This window comes from Trachymyrmex septentrionalis, unplaced genomic scaffold (genome assembly GCF_001594115.1).
Source record: "Trachymyrmex septentrionalis isolate Tsep2-gDNA-1 unplaced genomic scaffold, Tsep1.0 scaffold74, whole genome shotgun sequence".
Lineage (NCBI taxonomy): Eukaryota > Metazoa > Arthropoda > Insecta > Hymenoptera > Formicidae > Trachymyrmex > Trachymyrmex septentrionalis.
The window spans coordinates 1383161-1404806 of NW_017305927.1; the positions used below are offsets into that span (position 1 = coordinate 1383161).

At 39.2% G+C, this 21646-nt stretch overlaps 1 protein-coding gene across 1 annotated transcript in view; it reads right to left on the reverse strand.

Annotated features, from left to right (window-relative positions):
- Window positions 1–21646, reverse strand: part of LOC108754037 — a 39680-nt gene that overhangs the window by 15769 nt on the left and 2265 nt on the right. The gene's annotated exons all lie outside the window — the stretch shown is intronic.

The following is a 21646-nucleotide window of genomic DNA, read 5'->3' on the forward strand; positions in this document are numbered from 1 at the left end:
AAGGGCAAAGAGCTAAAAAAGAGTAATGTAGTAACAAACTTTAATTAAATTAAAATTCAATTGTAAATAATAAAACGACAAAACAAACGTTTCGACTCCGTTCGAGTCATTTTCAATATTGCGATAAAACATTACTATAAAAATATCTTTGGTTCTACATGGTAATTACATTCTTGATATCGTGTAATGCCTTGCGAGTCAGTTATATCAGAAAAATATATTATTCAATTTAGTAATAAATTCGGATCAAGTGAATTTTGCTTACGTTATAAGTGTATTCATAAAAATGATATACGCGAAGCCGCTTTTTTATACATACATATAATATACGATTTAATAAATATTTCAGCAAATAAGTATCCATGCTTGTATCTTTTTTTCTCGCCTGCCAGGATTAAACTAAAAATTCTGTGGCAGAATGTCATAAATCGCGAGACAGTGTGCATGAATGCCGCGAACATGCAGAAGTGGCTCACATTGTCTCGTCTAGCGAAACAAACGGTTCGTTAGCAATAATTACAAGGCGAACCCGTTAGCGGCGCGTAGGAAGGAGCGTTTTTTTTTTTTTCAGAAGCGTATTCGCGTAAATCGTGTATGTCCGCATCACGTTGAAATTCCGAGTGGTCGCCGTTGCTGTTTCGCGATGTGCAGTAATTTTTGCTGTCTCGCCAATCGCAGCCCTTCGCAAAATTTTATTTTACAGTCGTATTTAATTACTCGCAGTCGTGATCGCTCAACTCCTAACCGTGTTATTCCGCTTGTTGTTTCAGCAAACTGCAGCTGTAACTATATATATATATATATAAAGCATCCTCAATTTGTTGCATTTTCTTGGAAAAGGCGATGATAAAAGCCATAGAAAAATTAACAAAATGTTAAAATTGATATAAATATTATTTTTTAATAAAACCTTTCGAATTTCTTTCTTAATTTACTTTTCATTAAATATAGAACGTTTAAGATAATTTGTGGGCGTGTTTTATATTTACGGCGTTAGAGCCGTATCTTCTCAAAATCCCTCCTCCTCTTTAAAAATCCAAATTTCCTCCTTACGTTCCACTTCTTACGGTATGCTTACCCCAGAAAAATGTTTTATCGAAGTGCATCGACGATAAGCACTGCGACAAGCGACAAGTTTCGGCCTGCGAAAATAAATAATTCAAAGGGAGGGTGGGGAGGTGAGCATGGCGCGAACTGGCCAAGAGCACACGGAACACGCATCCCCTTCCTCGAGGCCATCGATCTTCTCATGTAAATCAAGCATTCGTCTTCGTGCGAGTCATTTATTATTATCTCACTCTTTACATCGCTCTCTTCGCCCTCCTCCTCTCTCTCTCTCTCTCTCTCTCTCTCTCTCTCTCTCTCCACCCTTCCTCCCTTTCACTCCAGTCTTTGCATCCCCCTCGCGATGCGCCGGACAATGCGGCACCGCGCCCATAAGCTTTTTGTGTGCATTTTGGACGCGCGCGCAGGCATGACTTTGCGGCCTTTCTTCGTGAGACACCTTGCACCACGAAGATCCGTTCCCTCGGTAGCATCCCGTTTTAGCCGCCGCGGTCTTTTACGTGCCTTTACCACCCGTCGCGTGGTCCGGTCGAGATTTTAAATCCGCTACAATACAAATAAACAGACGAAAGTTTCGCGTAACCTTTCTCTCGTTCACACATTTTAATTTCGCAGTTCGGCAATTCGTACCTTGGCGGAGACTACAGCACGGGAGCTTTGCAGCGACGTCCCTTACAGAAATCTAATATTGCGGCCAATAACAGAGTATGAAAATTGCATTAAAAGACATTACAGTAATTAATTTACTTATTTTAAAAGCACTGTTATATTCAAAGCACTGCTGTTTATTTGTTTTTCCATTTGTTCAAACAATAAAATTAATTGATTAATTTCTTGGAATTACAAATAAGTAAATTAAAATTGCTGCGGTCTTTCAATAATAAATTGATACGGTATTAAATTGGTTAGGTCGATGTTAAATTTTTGTAAAAGATTACGTTTACAATATTACTGCAACATTGCTGGAACATTGTAATGTCGTTTTAACATTGTTGGAGCAATCTATGCTGTACGGGAACATGAACGAGCCTTTCGACATGACAAGCCTCTTTCACGTACAGCTTTAGACGCATTTCTCGGCGATATACGATGCACGTTGGAAATTTCTCAAACAGGATACAAAACTTTACCATGTTGGTTGTTGGACGACAAAGGCTATTGTCAATCTCCAAGCGTTGCCGCACAATGGCAGCTGAGAGAAATAGTCGTTCGATGTCAATGACTGGTAACGAAAGAAGTTACATCAAACAACGTCGTTATGTGCGCATCAACATGAAAATACATTGACATGAAAAATCATAAGGAGCGTCTCGTTTCTGCCGACAAAACATCGTATCATATCATATCTCGCTTTCAATTTATAACTTCATCGCCTTTATTTTAGTCTTGCGTTATCTCTAGTGTTTCTCCCATTAATCTACATGGTCAGAGATTTCTCTTGCTCGCCACGCGCGACATCGTCGTTTCCTCTTCTTTTCTTTATCTCTAGTTCATGTGTTATATGTGTTGATAAGGCAAAAACATCGAGGAAGAAAGCGGAATGAGAGTTGGCGAGCGAGAAGGGGTGTGAGATGAAGAAATGAAGGGATAGCAGGGGAACAAGTAGGAGAGCAACGAACGTGTGAAACAGAAGAAGCATTCATTTGAGTGTGACACGTGTTTTCTTGGTGGCTTCTTCTTCGCTCTCGTCTCTCTCTCTCTCTCTCTCGGATGGGCGTTTCTAAAGACGGCGTGAAGGAGCTTAATTAAACGCGAAATTTCTCCGCAAACGAACCGGGAAGTCGCCATAATGAAATTTCCATCCGTAGAAAAGCCGGGCCGTAGATGCATTTTCGGCCGGCGAAAGCTACTTTCAGAATTTCGCGCACCCAAATATTTTTTGGACAAAACTATACCGCTTAAAAAGAATTTCATACACAGTAAAAAATATTTTGTACTTGTGATAAAACTGGTACACTCGAGTATTTGTAAAAATTTTTTACGTCCGAATTCTTAAGCGTTAATTTAACATAATTGTTATATGAATATTTTATATTAGATTGATAATTTTTAAGTAAATTTTTAAGTAAATTGAATAAATAACATAAAAATAATATATTTTACAATATATGTAAATTCTAAAATAAATAAATAAAATTCGTGTTACTTTTTATTGTTAATTTAGAAAAAAAAAAATATTTTTACAGTTTGTTTAGAAATCGATGTTATATTTTTTGTGCTAATTTTTTACATGATATTTGTGTTACTTTCTACTGTATTAATCATGTGCGAAATTAACATAGAAAAGTGAGTTTGAGACATGTGAAATATGTTATTGTAAATTTAACACAAAGTTTCTAACTGCATGAAAGAATAGCAAGCTGTAAGGAATATAAACAAAAAATTAATAAAATTATGATAAGATATGAATTAATAAATAAACCTTAATTTTGCTCTCACAAATTAAAATGATATATATTAAAGTTACTTATTAATTTATCCACGCAGTTAATAATACATAACGTCAGCTATAAGAGATTCTGTAATGAACGACTGTCGTAAAATTGCAATTAATTAAATACTATTTTCGAGATTCTATACCATAATAAATACTTTTGACAAATGGCTTGATGATGAATCGCGGCAATCCTCGAATTACTTCCTCGCTGGGTACCAGTCGAACGTGTCGGGGATTTGAAACGACATGATGACGCGACGAAACATGAACAGGGAGAGGTGTATGATTGAAAGAGGAACAACAGGGAAAGGACATCCTGTGTTAGCGAATCCATTGTGCAAATTGTAGGTAGAAGGAAAAAACGCGTGTATTTTTTCGCAAACTTTAGCAGTTTGTTCCTTCAAGTAGATAAGCGAGTGCTCAGAACATTCCAAATAAATTTTATTTTTATATAGTTATATATTTAATATGTTATTTTTAATATATGTAGAAATAAATTTACATTATTTATATTCTTATGAGATAGAGCAATGTAAAAATATTGAATTTTAAAAAATATTGAAGGCTACTGGGTGATTCTTTTTATTTTCCTTTTCCAGAATAAGAGTTTTAAGATAACTCTATGCGTAGAGTGCTGTATAGTCATCTACCTTATTTAAAGATTAAGAATCCGACCCATAATGACTTGACAGTAAGATTGAATTAGGCCAGTGGTTTGGCAAATCGTTTATAGGATTTTGAGGATTGGCAAGAAAACCGAAAAAAAGGAGCTGAGACCTTCAACGGTCTTCCGACATCTAACATCATTTATCTTGATGATTGACGATCACGATCACAAAGAAACTTTCAAAATCCCCTAAACGGTACGACAAAAGACGATGTATTGGGGACAATAATTCCGTTTATCCTAAGAATTATCACGACCCACTATCACAAATTCCGGAATGAGCATTTTTGCGAAACATTCTGAGAATTACGTTCGATTACAGTTAAGTTTAACTTTGCATTCATTTTTTTTTTGTGATTATTATCAAAAACAAAATTTAAATAAAAAATTAAAGTTATTTTATTTTCAACTTGCAACTCTTTTTAATGTTACCAATTGAGACGTTAATTTTTTTAATGCAAATTATTGTATTATTGTGAAATAAAGGAATATAATTTTTCTGCCTGCTGCAACGTCTATTTAAAAAAAAGAAAAAATTAAAAATTAATAGAAATTTCAATGATCAACAAGGTCTTTCTTTCGTTTTTTTTCTGCTTTTTCTTTCACAGGTATTATTTGATAAAAACTACCGTTATATATTCCTGCAGACTTTCTGCTTAGCACAGGAAGGAGAGACTTCTCGAATCTTGCACTTCAGCAATTCGCGTGAAGCACTTACGTCCAAGTTCGAACCGGTAAGGCTTTTCTTTCGCCGACCGATCGATCGTGCGACCAAGTCGATTCGCCTTTTTCTTCGCGCGCACAAAACGAGTGCATTATGCTTGGCGAAACAATGCCATAAGACTCCTGTGGCGCTCTCACGTGCGGCAGGACATCGGAGGACAGCTGGCTGAGAGTTTGAGAGGCCTCCTGCGACAAGTGCTGTGATCGGCAGCCGATTGTTCTCGGAGCGATCGATACAGCCGCGTATTGGAGACGCCGAGTCCGGTTCAATGGTTCGAAAATGTCACTGGTTCGTTGCAATAACACTTTCGTGCCGCGATTGCATTGTGAAAGTTGGTATACGGTTTCTCGAAGCCAATATTCTTTAATAATAATTTTAATAGAAAAAAGCGTATTATAAGTACGACTCGTCCTCGAAGGAAACTTTGAGATATTAAATATATCGTAGAGACTGTCGAATATGCGGGAATATATTTTCTCCAAAAGGAATGTTATATTCAATATTCCTTTTGGAGAACTTATCGAGTAACCTTTTGACAATCTCACGTAAACACTCTTCGCGCTTGAAAAGCTGAATGTTATGCTATAATAACGTTATATAACGCAGTTAATCTTTTCCAACCTTTGTTCTATTTTTAACGCAAAGAGCTTATTCATGTGATAATTACGGCCTGATTTGCAATGACAAGTTAGTTCGGAGGTCGCTACGAACTTGTACGTTTAAACGCGTTACGTGCAAATTTGAGCGGGGTCGCTTATGCAACACAGTTACTCCTTTAATTAAGGAAGTAGCGCTTTATTGTTCCTTTGCTCGCATCATTTATACGTCATATATACGTGCCGAGTAGTATATGTGAATGAAAACACACGGAGGCTGTTTGTTTTCATTATCTTGATCCAATATTGCCTTGATTTTATTTGCGAGTAAAAATGTTTGGTCATTGAAAAGAACCTTGTGAGGTGTGATAAAAGAAGGAATTCTGTTCAATATGTAAAATGTTCAATACATCTTTAACGTTAATAAATAATTACGAATCTGGATAGATTTTCTGTATCACTGTTTAAAAATCTATAATTTATTTAAAATATATAATTGAATGATTTAAAATATACGGACTCGATATATAATATATATTTTTAAGATTTTTCAACCTTCGTTATTTCCACGAATAGAACAGGCATCAATATCTAATAATAAATTGCTAGACATTTTCCTGTATTAAAAAATTTATCTAGACATAGATCTAAAAATAATGTGTTGTTGGATCAAAAATAATGATGTAGGATGCTGGAATTGGTAACCAGAATGTCAAAGCACTTTGCAGCATTGCTCATCATGCTTGAATTTTCTACACAATTATTTTGATGGTCCAGCAAAATTATTTTCAGATCTATTTTATTTTTTTGAGATACAACGAAATTGTCCCTTCTGTGTAATATTGTAACTCTTCGAAGGAATCGACATTTATATTATTTTAAACCCTTTTCATCTATAATTGAAAGAATTATGGCTTGGAACGTCCCATACAGATTATCCTATTGCACAACAATCAAGGGGTTATTTCGAGATTACAGTGGGAGTTGCAGGGACGCATTCTCGATGAGAATGCGTCCCACACAATCGTCCTGTTAACGATCGATGTAACTACTCTCCTGTCTTTTAGCACAATTACGCTGAATACTTTGTCGATAATTTGTCTGGCACATCGTCGCTGGGAAGAGAAACGGAGAGCGTGGCGATGCATACGTTACGCCAATGAAGAAGCCCCGTTTGCTGAGCCTTTCGACACGGTCATTTTCCGACCGGTAAATTTCCATACAAACTGCTTGAGGCCATTTCTGCACAGCGCTCGCGCACTCTCGCGAGGGGTACAAAATAAATTGACTTTCACAACTCGTAGCCCTTTCATAAATTAGGCGTGTCGCCTGCGATTACGATTCCATCAATGTCCCGTCGTAAAAAGGGAGCGTTCGTATCTTTCTATCTGACTCTAAGCGTCAGCGACGACAATGTCGTCTCAATATTGCAGAGATGTATTTTACGACACGTCCTGATCTAACGTAACTTCCTTTACGTGCGTCTGCAAGGGAACGGCCACTCGCTTTCCCATAGAGAAGCTAAGAAAGATCGGGAGGTGTCTGCGTCCGGACAAATCAATTTTTCCGCGATATGAAAAGCTGGTAACCGGCAACTGGTCGCGGCTGCGCCGCCTCTTCCCGAAACCGAGACCCTCTCTCTCGAGCCTACCCTCGGGGCATCTCTCATCCGAGGACTCTGGAGCCCTCGAAAAAAGACGGATCCTCCTCGGTGGTGTCGAGGTGTCGCGCGTGAGAAAGGGGTGCGAAAGCTCGTCTTGTCTCTGTAGCTGCCGCTGCCGCTGCACGCTATGGTGCCTCCGTCAGGCCCTTTTGTCAGTGATTATGGTTTTCTGTCGCCTGTGTACGCTCCTTCCCTGCATCCTTCCGTATGCAAGTATAGGAAGGAAGGAAAGAAGGCGCGCGCGCACACGGGAGGCATGGCGGAACGCGACGCGGACGCAAGCCTATAAAGGTATAGAAACCTGAAACCGTTTTTCCATCCCCTCCTTCACTCCGGATTCTTCGTACGCAAGAGAGTCCGCTCTCTCTCTCTCTCTCTCTCTCTCTCTCTCTCTCTCTCTCTCTCTCTCTCCCTCTCCCGGTACTCGTTCGTTCTCTCATCCCCCGACTCCGGTGTCGCAATTTTTCTGTCTCTCCTCTCCCGGCCGCGTGACAACGACCGGGAGCTAAGTAAACATCATCGTTGGACTCTAATGGAAATCGAATCGAGCCCACGACACGACGCAACGCGAGCTTCCGCAGCGCGCGCGAACGTGCGCTAAACGGCGCCATCGTGGAAGACCGGTTCCACATTTAGCCTGTGAACCCTTTCCTTTTCTTTTAGAAATTACTCGACCACCAAAATGTTCTCCACTTCTCTCTTTCTTCCTTTCTCTCTCTTTCCCTCTTTCTCTCTTCCTTTCTTTCGGCCAGCCTCTCGTGGCTCCACGATGCGACATTAAAAAGCTCGCGGACCGGAAAGGGGTGCGTGCTTGTTTGCTTTCACGTGAAAGCCAAACCTCCGCTTTGTGTCGAATTCCTTTCATCGACGACAGCAAACGAGGATAAATTGTTGGCGCCATTGTAAACGATTTCGGTTTACCACAGCGGTCTTGTAATCGTGCTAAATAATCGTGCTCCTCGTCGATCGATCGAATCGATCGAGCAACGAGAACGAGGAAGGAGGGAATCCGCGAAAAGAATTCGCGCTTGCCCATTTGATTGCATTCTCGAGAGAAAGGCAAAGGGAGAGAGAGAGAGAGGAGGAAAAAAGGAATTTTTCCTCTTGCACGAATGGATTTCTCGTCGTTCAAAGAAAGGCCCTTAACCCGATTGCTTGACGACTCAATCCCGGCACGACCCTACAATGCGAGAGAGTAGATCGAGATAACATTGTCGCACGATTTTTCGTGACGACCATTGTGACGCACAGCTGGCCGAAGGGTTGCACCGCCATTACGGCGATTTTGTCCCTTGATTCCAGATGGGTTGACCCTCCAAGGAGATACACAGACGGCTTCGTAACTCTTTCCTTTGGAAATTAATTGTTGCACCGGTCCCGCGGCTGGGGTAAGGCCCACTCGGACCCCGACGAAGTGCTCCTTATCGCGCTGCGAGTCCACGGAGCGATCTGGAAAGACGGGAGGACGAGTTTTCACGCGAACGCCATCGATCTATATTGCTGCAGAACGATTTTCCCTCTTCACTTCGTCTTTCGCGACTTTTTTCTTTCTTTTATCCTTCGCCTAGAGGGTCCTACGTAGGGTGTAATACGATACGGGGATTATGTCGCGCCTCGACGGCACCTAATTGAACCCCGGAGGTACCGGATGTTGTATATGTTGTGACCGTTAGTCGACCAATTCCTGAACGACTTCATTCATCTACTTTTTACAATGAGCTACCTTGATGCAACGGAACACAATACCCATCGCGAAATAATTTTGTACTACTTGATCTGCTACATTTTTACTTTATATAGGAAATAATTAAATTCAATCACGTTTCAAGTATTCAAGTTACATATTTTATTTTATTTTAATATACAATAATTATAGTTTACGTGCACATTTCTCTGCAATACTGTGTTGTAATAATACGGTGCAACAGGTTTTGATCAATTTTTTTATTCCTGAATAAGTAATGGATGTGTCTTGTAGAACTTTTCTCACAACTGAAAAAGGATATCTTTTCAAACATTCCATCAGCCTTCAATTTTTAGAAACTCTACTTTAAATGTGCAATTGTAACATACATATATAAAAATTTTAAATATTTTTTTTACAATATATATAAAAATAAATATGATGGTATAAAGCTTTTATTGTTTCAAGCGATATTAAAATAATAAAATTTATTGACAATATTTAATGTCAAAAAATTACACAGTAATTTAGAAGTTTCATCAGTTTCTCAACACCTGAATGATGATTCATATGTATTTTACTTGATATCGCGAAATAAAAGGATGATGTTGCAAATTGTTTAAATTTGTAGAGTTTCGAAAATAATAAGATTTCTGTTGTCAAAACTGTTTTTTTTTAATCTTACATTTTTTTTTCCAGTAACTAAAAAGCACATAAAAATATTCAGATGTTGAGAAACTGGAACCTTGTAACACGTGTAAGTGCTAACATTCGTTACAACATATCTTAACATTACCTCGTAGGAATAACGATCGATAGCCTTACAAGACGGTTTGTGTATCGAAAGGCGTAAAAATATGCGCGGGCTCCGGCAGAGCAGAGAGGAAAGTAAACGATTCACCGTGGGCGTGCAAGATTTCCCTTTCGAGCGCTGCGATTGAATTTTATTCAAAGGTCGCGTCGTACATTCCGTTGCGATGGCAAAAGGGTTGACACGGCCTTGTCGAATCGTCGCTCTCCGAGCACACCTTTTCTCGCACGGGGGTCGAACTCTGCTAACAGCTGGCGTCACTACAACATCGCGTGACTATCACCCATCACGTAGGGATGTCGCGCACGTTATTTGGATTACGAAACGAGGGTTGGTGACCTCGGCGTACTCTGGGCGCTCCGCTCTCGTTTACGAGAAGAAAATATTTTCCGGCTAAGCTATCGCTTCGGTCTGGATAAATATACCAGTATGCAGCCTGCAGGCTGCGAAAGCCAGCACGCGCGACACGAGCATAAGTGCCGACACACACGTGCACCGTGCAGGACATTTTTCCAGGACGCGCAAGCCGGGAAGACCAGTTTCTGCGGCTGATTCTGGTTCTCTCGAGAGGAAGGGCCAAGGTGGACGCAACTTCCGACGGCGGCGACCATTTATTTTGACAGTGAGGATAGGGAACGAGTGTGATCCAGCTCGTTGACGCGTCTATAGCGTAAATAACCGCGATGAAAGAAAGCGCGGAAGCGAAAGAGATTTCGAGAGAGACGTCAGAGAAGTCTGGAGAGGAATAAATACGATTTGATATGATCCTCTCTTTCACGTTGTATAATATACCCCTGATTTATCAAAACGTTCCGCGCGATCAGGGAATATGATTAATGAAACGCTCGTGAAAATATCCGAGTGTTGCGTTATTGCTGCGCAAGGAGTCTCGCGATATCGGATTATACCGACACGTTATATATCCCACTCGTACTCGTAACGAGAATTAATGGATTCGAGCGCAATCGGATAGTTCTGGGTCAGCGCGATGCGTGTAATAAGAAATCAAGAAGGCTACGTAATAATCGAGATAACGTTAACGCACTAAGGATTTAATAATCGGCGGAGCGCGCAATTCGATCCAGGTCGAAAGTCCGATTTTCTTCGAAAATCATCAGCGTTTATGAAATCGAGGAAATCGTTGAAGATCCGGTAGTCCGATTAGCCCGCCCGTTCCGAAATCCGATCCGAGCGATTTAGAAGCGTTAAAAAGCGTCCAACGGAAACGCCGCCCGCAGCGCGTCGCATAAAGCCAAGGAGTGTAAAGAGCGGAATGAAACTTCGATGCAATCGTGCGATTACGACTCGATGTAACGTGCCTAACTCTGTAATTACGTTGTTACCGCTCCCATAGGTTCAACGGGGCTCCTTCGTTGCGTATCCGTCTAAGCAGGAACGTCGTGAGATCCCTTTTACCGTCTCTCTTTCCGGCACGGAAGAAAATGCTATTTGATCCCCCCCCCCCCCCCAGGGAATTTTATTCAATCCTTTCGAAAGAGAAAAGATTTACGTGAGCAAATCTACACGGAAAGAACGATTTTGTTAAAGAATGTAAAACTTCAAGTATAATAGACACGTGTCTTCTAAAAATAATTTTGTTGGACCATCGAAATAATTATTCTCCAGGTCGAAAGTTTGGAAACGCTATAGTTTATATAATTCTATGTGTACCTAGTCTTAAAATGACTTTCGAATTTCATAATATACAATAGAAAGAAGAGGTTTGCTGAAATAATTAAAAAATTTAGCTAGATATACGTGGAAAAATAATTTTGTTGAACTCAAGATAACACAGAAGACATTTTTGGGATTACTTACTCAATTATTCATAATAAAGTGTTTTTTTTCTTTTAACAATAATTCTTTAGGTGTAATAATCGTTGTTGGATATAAATCATTATTGTTAAGAACACATTGTTATGATATATTTGAATAAGTAATAAAAAAAAATGTCAATTTTTAAAAAGTGTTTCCAAAAAAGTGTTTCTTAGAGTGTATAACGAGCAACGCTACAAAAAGTTTTGGCATCTTACTAATCAGCTGTCCTACATAATTATTTTGATTGCGTAACAAAATTATTCTCAGATCTGTAACTAGCTAAATTTTTTAATATCTCAGCGATCGTTTTTCCCCGGTATATTATAAAATTCGAAAGTCGTTTTAAAACTATACTTATAATTATAAATTGTAAAATTTAATAAAACAAAACGAAGGTCTTTATATCATGCACGCGTTGTACGCAAGAGGAACTAAATGAGAGGAAGAGCAAAATGAGCGTACATAAAACGATCTCGTGTGCGTAACGACACGCGTGTGGGCACTTGTAACCGTTCCACTTGTTAATGTAGCATCCCATAAGGTAGCTCATAAAAAAATATGGAGTCCCGCTCGACGGAATGAGCGCGCGAGAGGATCTGTAAGAAGTTCGATTGATAAAGACACCCTTCGCGCGCGTCTTTCAACGTACTCGTATGTTCCATGTGTCTCGTACAATTCAAAGAGAAATTGCAATTACTTGCTAGAAATAATTTTCGTTTTTTGCGAAGATGTGAGTGTAGATATGCGAGTATTATCTAATGATTTGATTTTTTTGTAATTAATAGAATGTGTGTTCTTCATCCTAATTAGGATTTAAAATATTTCTACGTTCACTTTCCTACATTTTTCTTTTTATATAACGAATTATATTATTTTATTATATAAATTCCGATAGAAAAATGTACGAGTTTTTATTTAACTCTCCGGCACTGGTGGTTTTATTGAATTCAATCAATTAAAAAACCTCTTCATCAAAACTGTCAAACAATTCAATTTTTTTCTTATGTTACACCTGCAAATTTATATTTTATTTCTATAGAAATATTATATATTTAATATTATTCCTTTTTCATTAATTATGACATTTTGGTTCCTGGAAAATTAATTAATGCCTTTTAATTAATATAAACTGGATAGAAATAATGGAAATTAATTAATGCCGTTTAATGAACGCAATAAATTGAATGGATTTTATAAACCCAATGCGCCAATAACCGTGTTAGAAATTTCGTCGTCAGCTCCAGAGGGTAAATACATATATTATTGCGTTATCTCGATGACATTTCTGCAGGCTAGTCCCACCTACTATTTTCGCGTTCTGGTTGAAAGTAAAGTATCGATCGAACGGCTTATCGAAGATAACGATTACGATGCGAATTGTACGGACGCCTTGGACGAAATTCGTAAAACGTGCAGTCGTTGCCGACCGGATAAAAGTCCCGTAGAAGAAAGGGGAGTAGAAACGCTGAGAGAGATCTAAACGGAACGGCGCGGCGCCCGCAGAGAACACTGGGTCACAGCAAACGGTGCAACGCCCTGATGTTACTCCGTCCTCGTCCGATTCGCCTTTGCGCGCCGCAATGTCCTTTCTCGCTCGCTCGTGTATCATCGATTCACGCCGCTCGCTGTGTCGTTCTTCGCGACCGCGAGAATAGCGCACGTCCGTCGTTCTCCCGCCGCTAGCATCAACTATATCTCGCCTGTAACGTCGACTTCCGTCCCACGAATACCAGGCTAGTGTCGTTGCCGCCTCTTTCATCGGTGAGCTTCGTAGAGCGTCTCCCTTTCGTATCGCACACAACCGTTGCTTCCTCTTTTCTTGCCAGGTAGCCGTTTTCCGAACGCACCGTACGCGGTCAGCTGCTCTCCCCCACATCTGGCTTTTCATCTCACCTCAATGCGTCTCTCTCGTGGAGGAGCCAGATGTGAGAGTTTCAAAGTAAAAGTTCGCGAGTCACGTCGGAAATATTATCGGTCGCTTTTCACCTGTTAAAAGCATTCGTCTGAATTATCTAATGATCCGGCCTTCGGCTGCTTTAGATATTAATTAAACGGAGATAATCAGGATCACCACATTCTATGTCCGGATTATTTGCATCGAGAAGAGGTCACTGGAATTACTTCTGTTTTATATATGTATATAAAGTGTTTGCGAACATCTCTCGCGAGGTGGTCTGGTGGGCTTCTTTCATTGTTTCTTTTTCTGTTTCTTTCTTTTTTTTCTTTTTTTTTTAATTAGATACTTTCCAGAACCAGATGCTCTCTCATCTCTCTCTTTTCTTCGCAACGAACTGGAACCTTCTTTGTTCTTGAGCTTCCCATGTAGCCTGTAAGCTTTTTTCCCTTCTCTCTCGTTCGCACTGTATGTTTGTCACTGTCGCTCGATCGAGTAGAATGAAAGAGCACGAGTCGTTCCTGTATCTGACACACAAGGGGGGGGGGAGGGGGGCAGGGGGAGGACCATTTCCTGTCCGACACGGACATTATTCTCGTCAGCTGTTCGAGACGGAGACAGAAAAATTATTTTGACCGTTCTCTCGAGCGTCATTCGCACCGATGAGTTCGCTGATGCACGCTGTTAAATAGAGCGCTTGATCTGTTTTATCCCCTTTATCATCTCTAGTTTATTATCGAACTGAAGCTCCGATACGTCGCGTCGCACGTTATATATAGATCGCACAATATTACACGATATTAAAGTCTAGAGCGCTTAACGTTCCTACAATTCCTAAAATTGTGAATATTGTGAAGGGATTTGAACAATACTTTGTTGTTTCAACTTTGGTTTCTCTCTACTGCTGCTTCGTTGAAGCGAGTTTCCGACGCTGTTGATGACACGACGCTCTCTTCTATGGTTCTCTGGTTCTCTCGACGGATGCGACAGAGCCGAGGGCATCTAATTACACCCACTTGAGAGAGACCAACATTCCCCTCGTCAAGCAGCGCTAATTAATCTGTGTGCGAGAAACTGACGATGAGACACGTGCGCCCAGAAAAAGTGTCTTGGTGTCGTCGCACATTCAGAGATGCTCGTCGTCCAAGAGAGATCGTCAAGATGACGATTGAAAACTGCGAATCGTCTAGATTATTTTATAAGTAAATCATTCAAGTCATAAATCAACTAACTGCTATCGTCAATGCGAAAGTACAGTAGAGAGAGATAAATGATGAGTAAAAAAGATGAAAATCGATGGAAAATGTGAGAAAATACACGACTAGCTACGATAGCAGATCCTGAATCAGGCGGGTACACAGACTCCGTGAAAAACATTTTCACAACCGCTTTTCACCAGCAGGACTGGTTGCGCGAATCGGGGAAGCAGAACCCGGTTCGAGGCGATGCGGTGATCGTAGAAATCCAGCTTGAAATGCGATTTCGCTGTAACGTCCGAGGTCGAGGACGATGTAGAAAAGAAATTTGCAATAGTCGCGGAATGACCATGATTCGTTCGATACGACGATATCGATTAACTGATAATGTTTGTAGGCTATCTACGTTGATATCGCACAGAGATTAGAGACTGAAGGAATCCAAACGATACGCAAGACAATTTTTAATTTTATGTAAAAAGCATAAAACTACTATTTTTCTATACATTGAAAAGATTAAGGATTGTTGAAGTATCGAAAGATTTACGCTACGTACAAATCTGAAAATAATTTTGTTGCACTATCAAAATTATTATGTAGGACGCTCAGCTATAATGAGGAATTCTGCAAACGGTTCTTGCGCATTCCCGCAATTAACTTGAAAGTCCTACATATAATTATTTCGAAGACTCGGATATTAAGGACTTTATAAAATTACTTTATCTTGACAATCAATCTCAATTATTCTAAACGACTGCTGTACTAACGGATAGAAAATTTCATCTAAATTTGATTTTCACATTAACAATAAACGCTGAAAAGTGTCCAAATTGAAATTGAAACATATGTGATTTTGTGTGTATTTGAACTTTTGCCTAATTATTGCAACGAATACACACGATAATTTCCATACCGTTAACCGTGACTTAAGCTTTCTTTTTACCTTTTACTTCATAATTATTTTAATAATCTAACACATTTAATCAAGCTAAATTTTTTATTTAATTTAGCGAAACCGTTTCTTTCCATGTATACACACGTACTGTAATTACCATGAATAACTGCTCGACGACGATTGGGACTCCATAACGAACGTCAAGTAACTCCGGATGTGTTATCGCCCGCAGGCATGATAAGGAGTAAGGCAATGCAACGAGATACCGGGCGCATATACGCATCGCACACAACGCAGAGAACGTTTATGGAGCCGATTGACCGCAACGTTGATCTTGAAGAGAGGTATCACTCTTGAAAGAAAATATAACGTCGTCTAGCGAGCAAGCTCGATTTTTCACACCCATAATCGCGATTTATAGCTGTGGCTCACGAATGGCACCAGGCGGGTTACCCGGGGATGCCGAATACACACGTAGAAGACGAAGAGAGCGAAACATTTAGTGAAAGGCGCGACGCGGGTCTTCCGTGGCCGAGATTCGGGCCTCTTGATCGACGATCGAGAGGCTAAGTTAAGTCACGAACCCTCCCTCCCCGGTTTTGTCGCGTCTCCTTATTCGTTTTCGATTCGCCCGAGCGGAACACCCGGTATACGCGCGCGATTATTCGCGATTTATTATTCGCGCTCGTGCGAGGAGCCGGAGAGGAGCGGTTTGTAATTTGTTTAGACTCGTGACGCAGGCTCCCCGTCTCTCTCTCTCTCTCTCTCTCTTTCCTTCTTCCGATCTGCCGGGCACGTCGACAGAAATGATCCTCTTTCGCCTCCCTTAGCTCAATTGAGCCTTTTTAACCGCAAGGTCCGCGTCCATACATCACGACGCGCAAGCTCAATTTCGTCCGCTGAATAGCGATACTTAGGGGATTACTTCGTGAAACGTGTAATGCCAGCCAGGGATTTCTCAGGAGGATTCTCAAGTATCAAAAGGATTCCTAGAGAATCGCAGAAACTCGAATACGGATGGGGTCCGACTTTATCTACATGTGTATATCTTAATCCCCGGTCGCGGCGAGTTCCTCGTGAATGGCACTTGTGGACCGTGCTTAATTCGGCACTGTGACCCTAATTTAAGTCGTCCGGACTCTCCGAAGAGAGACAGAGAGACGGAGAAGGAAGGATGCTCGTCGCGCGCAAAAAAAAAGAGAAAAAAAAAAAAGAAAAAACGCGCCAGAGCGCGCGAATCAAACGTTATATTCGTTTCTCTCGCGAATATCTTCGAAGCCGCCGAATCGAAAACGATGAATCGTACACCAATGGTGAAGAAAGGCCACCATGTAACACCTTGAAATCCAGTTTCCCGCTGCCGAACACGCTGAAGAACGAGAAATGTGAAACTCGCGCCGCCGTTCAGGTCGACAGCGGCGGTGCGAGCATCTTGTGGATTTTTTAAAAGATCCCATTGGCTATTTACACGCAATGCCCCTTCGTGGTTACAAAGAGCTCCTTTATGTCTCTTCGAGACTCGACTCTTATTTCGTGAAAATTGCGAACCGAGAAGGAGAAAGGGGGACGAAGAAAGGGCGCGAGCGAAAGAGAGTTTCATTAACTCTCAGTTCTCTCTCTCTCTCTCTCTCTCTCTCTCTCTCTCTCTCTCTCTCTCTCTCGGGAAATATTTTCCAGCCACGAGAATTATCAAAATAATTTCAACCGAGACTAATTAAAGCTTACATAACGTTTTGCAAACGCACAAATACGATATTTCTCGTGCCACTTCGTGCTGGGAGCTAATTAACGAGCGAACGTGTTGCGATCGAAATTATAATATAAAGCCGCTATCGAGCAGGTATGCCGTATAACGATATGGTGCCGTTTCGCAATGACATGGGATTGGCGTGTGTGCCCGATGTCGTAATCGTTTGTCGAATGTGCAATGAAACAGAAAATCCGGTAAATTTAATGAGATTCCCGTTCGAAGAGAAAGGGTTGTTCTCTTAGCTGCAGCTAACGCGGGGAGGAAAGCCGAAGGTAGGCATAAGGATTCACGGTCGTGAAAACCAGTACGAAAATATCGCAGCGATATATACGTCCGCCCGCTTTCTTTTTACTGTTTCTTGACCCGCCATAAACCGCCAGGAATTTAGGTATCTCGTATCGCATTAAACAAAAAAATCTATCCTGTCGCGTAATTACGTCTATTATCGACATGATAGAAGAGAAAAAGGTTTTTGTTTATTTTTATGAAACGCTTGTCGGTTGATTGAAATACGACGTTTATCTTAGATGAACCGCGTGATCGGATAATCTTATCACAACTTACGCACTCGTGTGCTTGACGTATAAAGTTCGATAAATATCCAACCCTGGGTGTGAGAAGTGTGTTGAGCAATGAACTATTTCTATGAAACTTTCGCACGATACATCATCGCCGTTTTCGATACTGCTCATCTAGATACAGTCATCGTCTAAATTATATCACGTTTACAATCAGGATTATTTGACGATGAATAATATCGTATAGTTATAGCTCGTGCTATTATTTTCAATTTGCTAAGATTAACGTATAGGAGACACAACCTTCAGTTAGCAGCAATTGGCAGTAAAAACTGTGAAACACAGGAAATATACTATTTGTTTTTTTTTAATGGAAGGTTGATCTATTATTTGTCTTTATTACACAGATTTTATCCTTATTAGAATAAAGTCACGCATGCTTGACTACAATAATAACTCACATAGCGTTATACTATTCTTCTAGCAAAATATCTTCACGGAAAAAAATGATTTTGCTGAAATATCTAAAAATTTAGGTGTCAACAGGTGTGAAAATAATTTAAATATCATTAAAACTTAAAATAGTTGTATAGAAAACTGAAGCAGGATGAGCAATGCTACAAAAAGTTTTGACATTCTACAGAACGTTTCTATTATAATTATTTTGATAATCCTATAAAATTATTAGATCTGTTCCAATCTAAATTATTAAATACTTCAAAACTGTTCTTAAAGGTATTTTTAATTGCTTAAAAAATATTGGAGAAAAAAACCTATTTCTCCCTTTGCTTTTTAAAACTACAAATAATTCTATGACATTTAAATCACGCAATTGCATTAGTAAGGAAAAATGTTAAAGTTTTTGGAAAACAGGTAATTTTGAGAAATACAGTGAGAAGTAAGTTTTTTCTTTCAATCAATATCATTTACAATGGATGATCATATTATATTAGAGCCTCGTGCATAAATTAACAATTTTACGTTGAAGCAATTACTGTTTCAATGAAAACATAGCTGCGCTGTGTTGTTGTTTTTCTATAAAATGCTGATGTTTACATATTTTAACGACCACAGATAACACTATCTCCTCACATATACGCCATTTAATATAAACGTCATCAATCACCGTTTGTAAGCCTCATGTTTCACGCTTGTTTGTTAAATAAATTTTGAGATTATTCGAAATTTATTAACATTTTAATTACTTTCGTTGTATTCTTACAATATCGTCTCGCTAAGTAGTGTATTTCATGACATCTTTGTGATAAGTGTTAAATTATGATTAATTAATTGATTTATAGAAGAGAGATTTTTTTTTAACATGGGCAAGGACAAAGATATATTTGTCCAAGGAAACTTTCCGAAATAAAAATGCTGATAATGAATACTGTGCATTATCATGTGTACCGACCTTCATATGCCAATTTTATTTCTACTCAAACTTAAAAAGTACATTTTTCGAACTGTAGCTTTAATCATTTCGTCTACTTGAACGATTTAAAGTTGTTTTACTAAAAGATTAATTACTCAACATTCTATTAATAATTATTCACAAGCATTGTGTGACTTTATTTCAACAAGAACAGAATGTATAAGCAAATGATGGGCCAACCTCTTATCAATAATAAAATAAATAAATAATTTATTTTCCAAGGTTCATATTTTTTAATTTGTCTGTCCCTATATATATATATATATATTGTGGGATATTACATGTATCCAGAAATAAATACGTTTTTCGTCTGCTAGAGAGTCTGTTTTCACGTTCTCCGCGTAGAGAGGATGGATGGCCACGTAAAAGTATCCCGTTACCACGGTAGCCCAGATACCGGATTACGGAGCACGAATTGTCAATCGCGTGCGAACGAGACGGGCTTCTTAAAAGGCCTTTCAAAGTGTGTTGCGGAATGGCGTCTAGACGAAGAACTTCACCGTCGGATATTTATTCCGAAACAATAGAAATTTGCACGAATCGGGTTTCCCTGAAAACAATTCTGAAATACCATTGATATTTCAGAATTCTGGGGAAAGGAACATACCTGTATAAGATCAAGTTATTTTAAGAATTCTCTCTCTCTCTCTCTCTCTCTCTCTCTCTCTCTCTCTCTCTCTCTGTTCTCCGAGAGTGATATGTCGCTGTATAAAAATTTCAGACAAATGATTCGTGATTGATTGGAACTGGCTGACGATGCATTTAATAGGAACGATGCCAAGACATATTTATATTCGTTTTTCATCAAGCTGTTCATCTGTTCGTATCAAATTAACGCATACCGTTACCGTAATATGTCGCTGTCCCATTAACATAATTGTTAACAGAGCCATAAGGCGTCGGCTCGGCTGATCGGTATAATAGAGTAAACAAGCTGCACGCTACACAGCCACTTAATCTTCAATTGTGCAAACGTTTGTGGGTTATATTACGAGAATTTTCACGTGATGCGGTTCGACTAGCGTTCTAGCCGAGCACTTTTAAGCGTTTCTCACTCGATATAAATCAGTTGCGCGTTAATCGAACCATAAATCGTCGATAGAACATTGTTCAACGAAAGAGCAGCGAGCGTATTCCTGTAGCATGCAAGAGAGATATCGACGAGATCGATAGTAGAGTCGAACTGGAGAGCGAGAACCTCAAGCCCGGATTTCAGGGAACGCTTTCAGGCTGAGCGCTCGTTAGAGGTTTTCGATAAGGCTTCCCGTTTGTTATTTCAACAACACGTTCCACTGAATCATAATATCGATAATAGCGTAATGCTGGGATGCCGGAGAGACCCGCGAGCTGAATGGCGCGAGTTTATGTCTTCCGACCGCCTATTTACAGAATGTAACCCGCGAGCTACAATGAAAATGACTTCTTCTTTCAGTCTGGTATTCTCCTGCTAGTTTTGCGAGGGGAATCCCTGAAGGGATCTTAATCGTTTGCTTGCGTTCTCGTAACGAAGAAACGGTAAACTGTGTTGCTTCATTTTGAACGAAGAATCGGTAATAATATATAAATCGATATAATAATAAAATAAATATACACTTCATATTTAAATAATATATATTATTAAATATATATTATTTAATAAATAACTTCACGTGCGTTCAAAATTAATTACTTTGACACGGAAACAATTTTGCTGAAATATTGAAAAAAGCAGGATCTGAAAATAATTTTATTAAACTATCCAAACATAATGTGGGGCGCTCAAACTGATTACTAGAATGCCAAAATTTTTTACAGTATTGCTCATTATGTTTGAGCTTCTTACACAATTATTTTGATGATTCAATAATCATTTTCAAATCTGTATGTAGCTAAATTTTTAGATAATTCAGCAAAACTTTTCCGTGTATTACTTGAAAATTAGTTGATAGAAGAAGAAATTTCATAGTGTTGATTATGACGGAAAAAATGCTAAATGGACTATGCGTGCCTATTTGTCGTAATCACTAAATAAAATGTCCCAAATTAATGGGAAATTTGTGATTACCGGATGCCCGTGGAGAGTTCTATTTTTTTCGCTCAATTATTACGGTAATTAACCTATTTGATACGCTATCGGCATCGTATAATGATTCCCGGGTGTTGGGAGTAATGATAGTTCTTTTTAATTTAACGCTCAATATGTGTCTGAAACTTTCCTTTCTTAATATATATTATTTAAACGTTATTCTAAGAATTTGCGTGTTTGTATTGAAGCCTTTAATCCTGTACTTTATTACTATTATTTTGCTCGTACATTTTAAAAATGTTTATATTTTTATATGTAACGTATATCTAATATGTATGCGATATTTGGAGATAAAAGATAGGTTTAAGGAAAATAAATTTAAATTTTTAATCTTATTGTATGCACAACAAGATGAAAAATTTAAATTTATGTGTGTATTTAGCCATAAAATGTACAGGTTTAAAGAACATTTCGAAAATAACAGATTTATA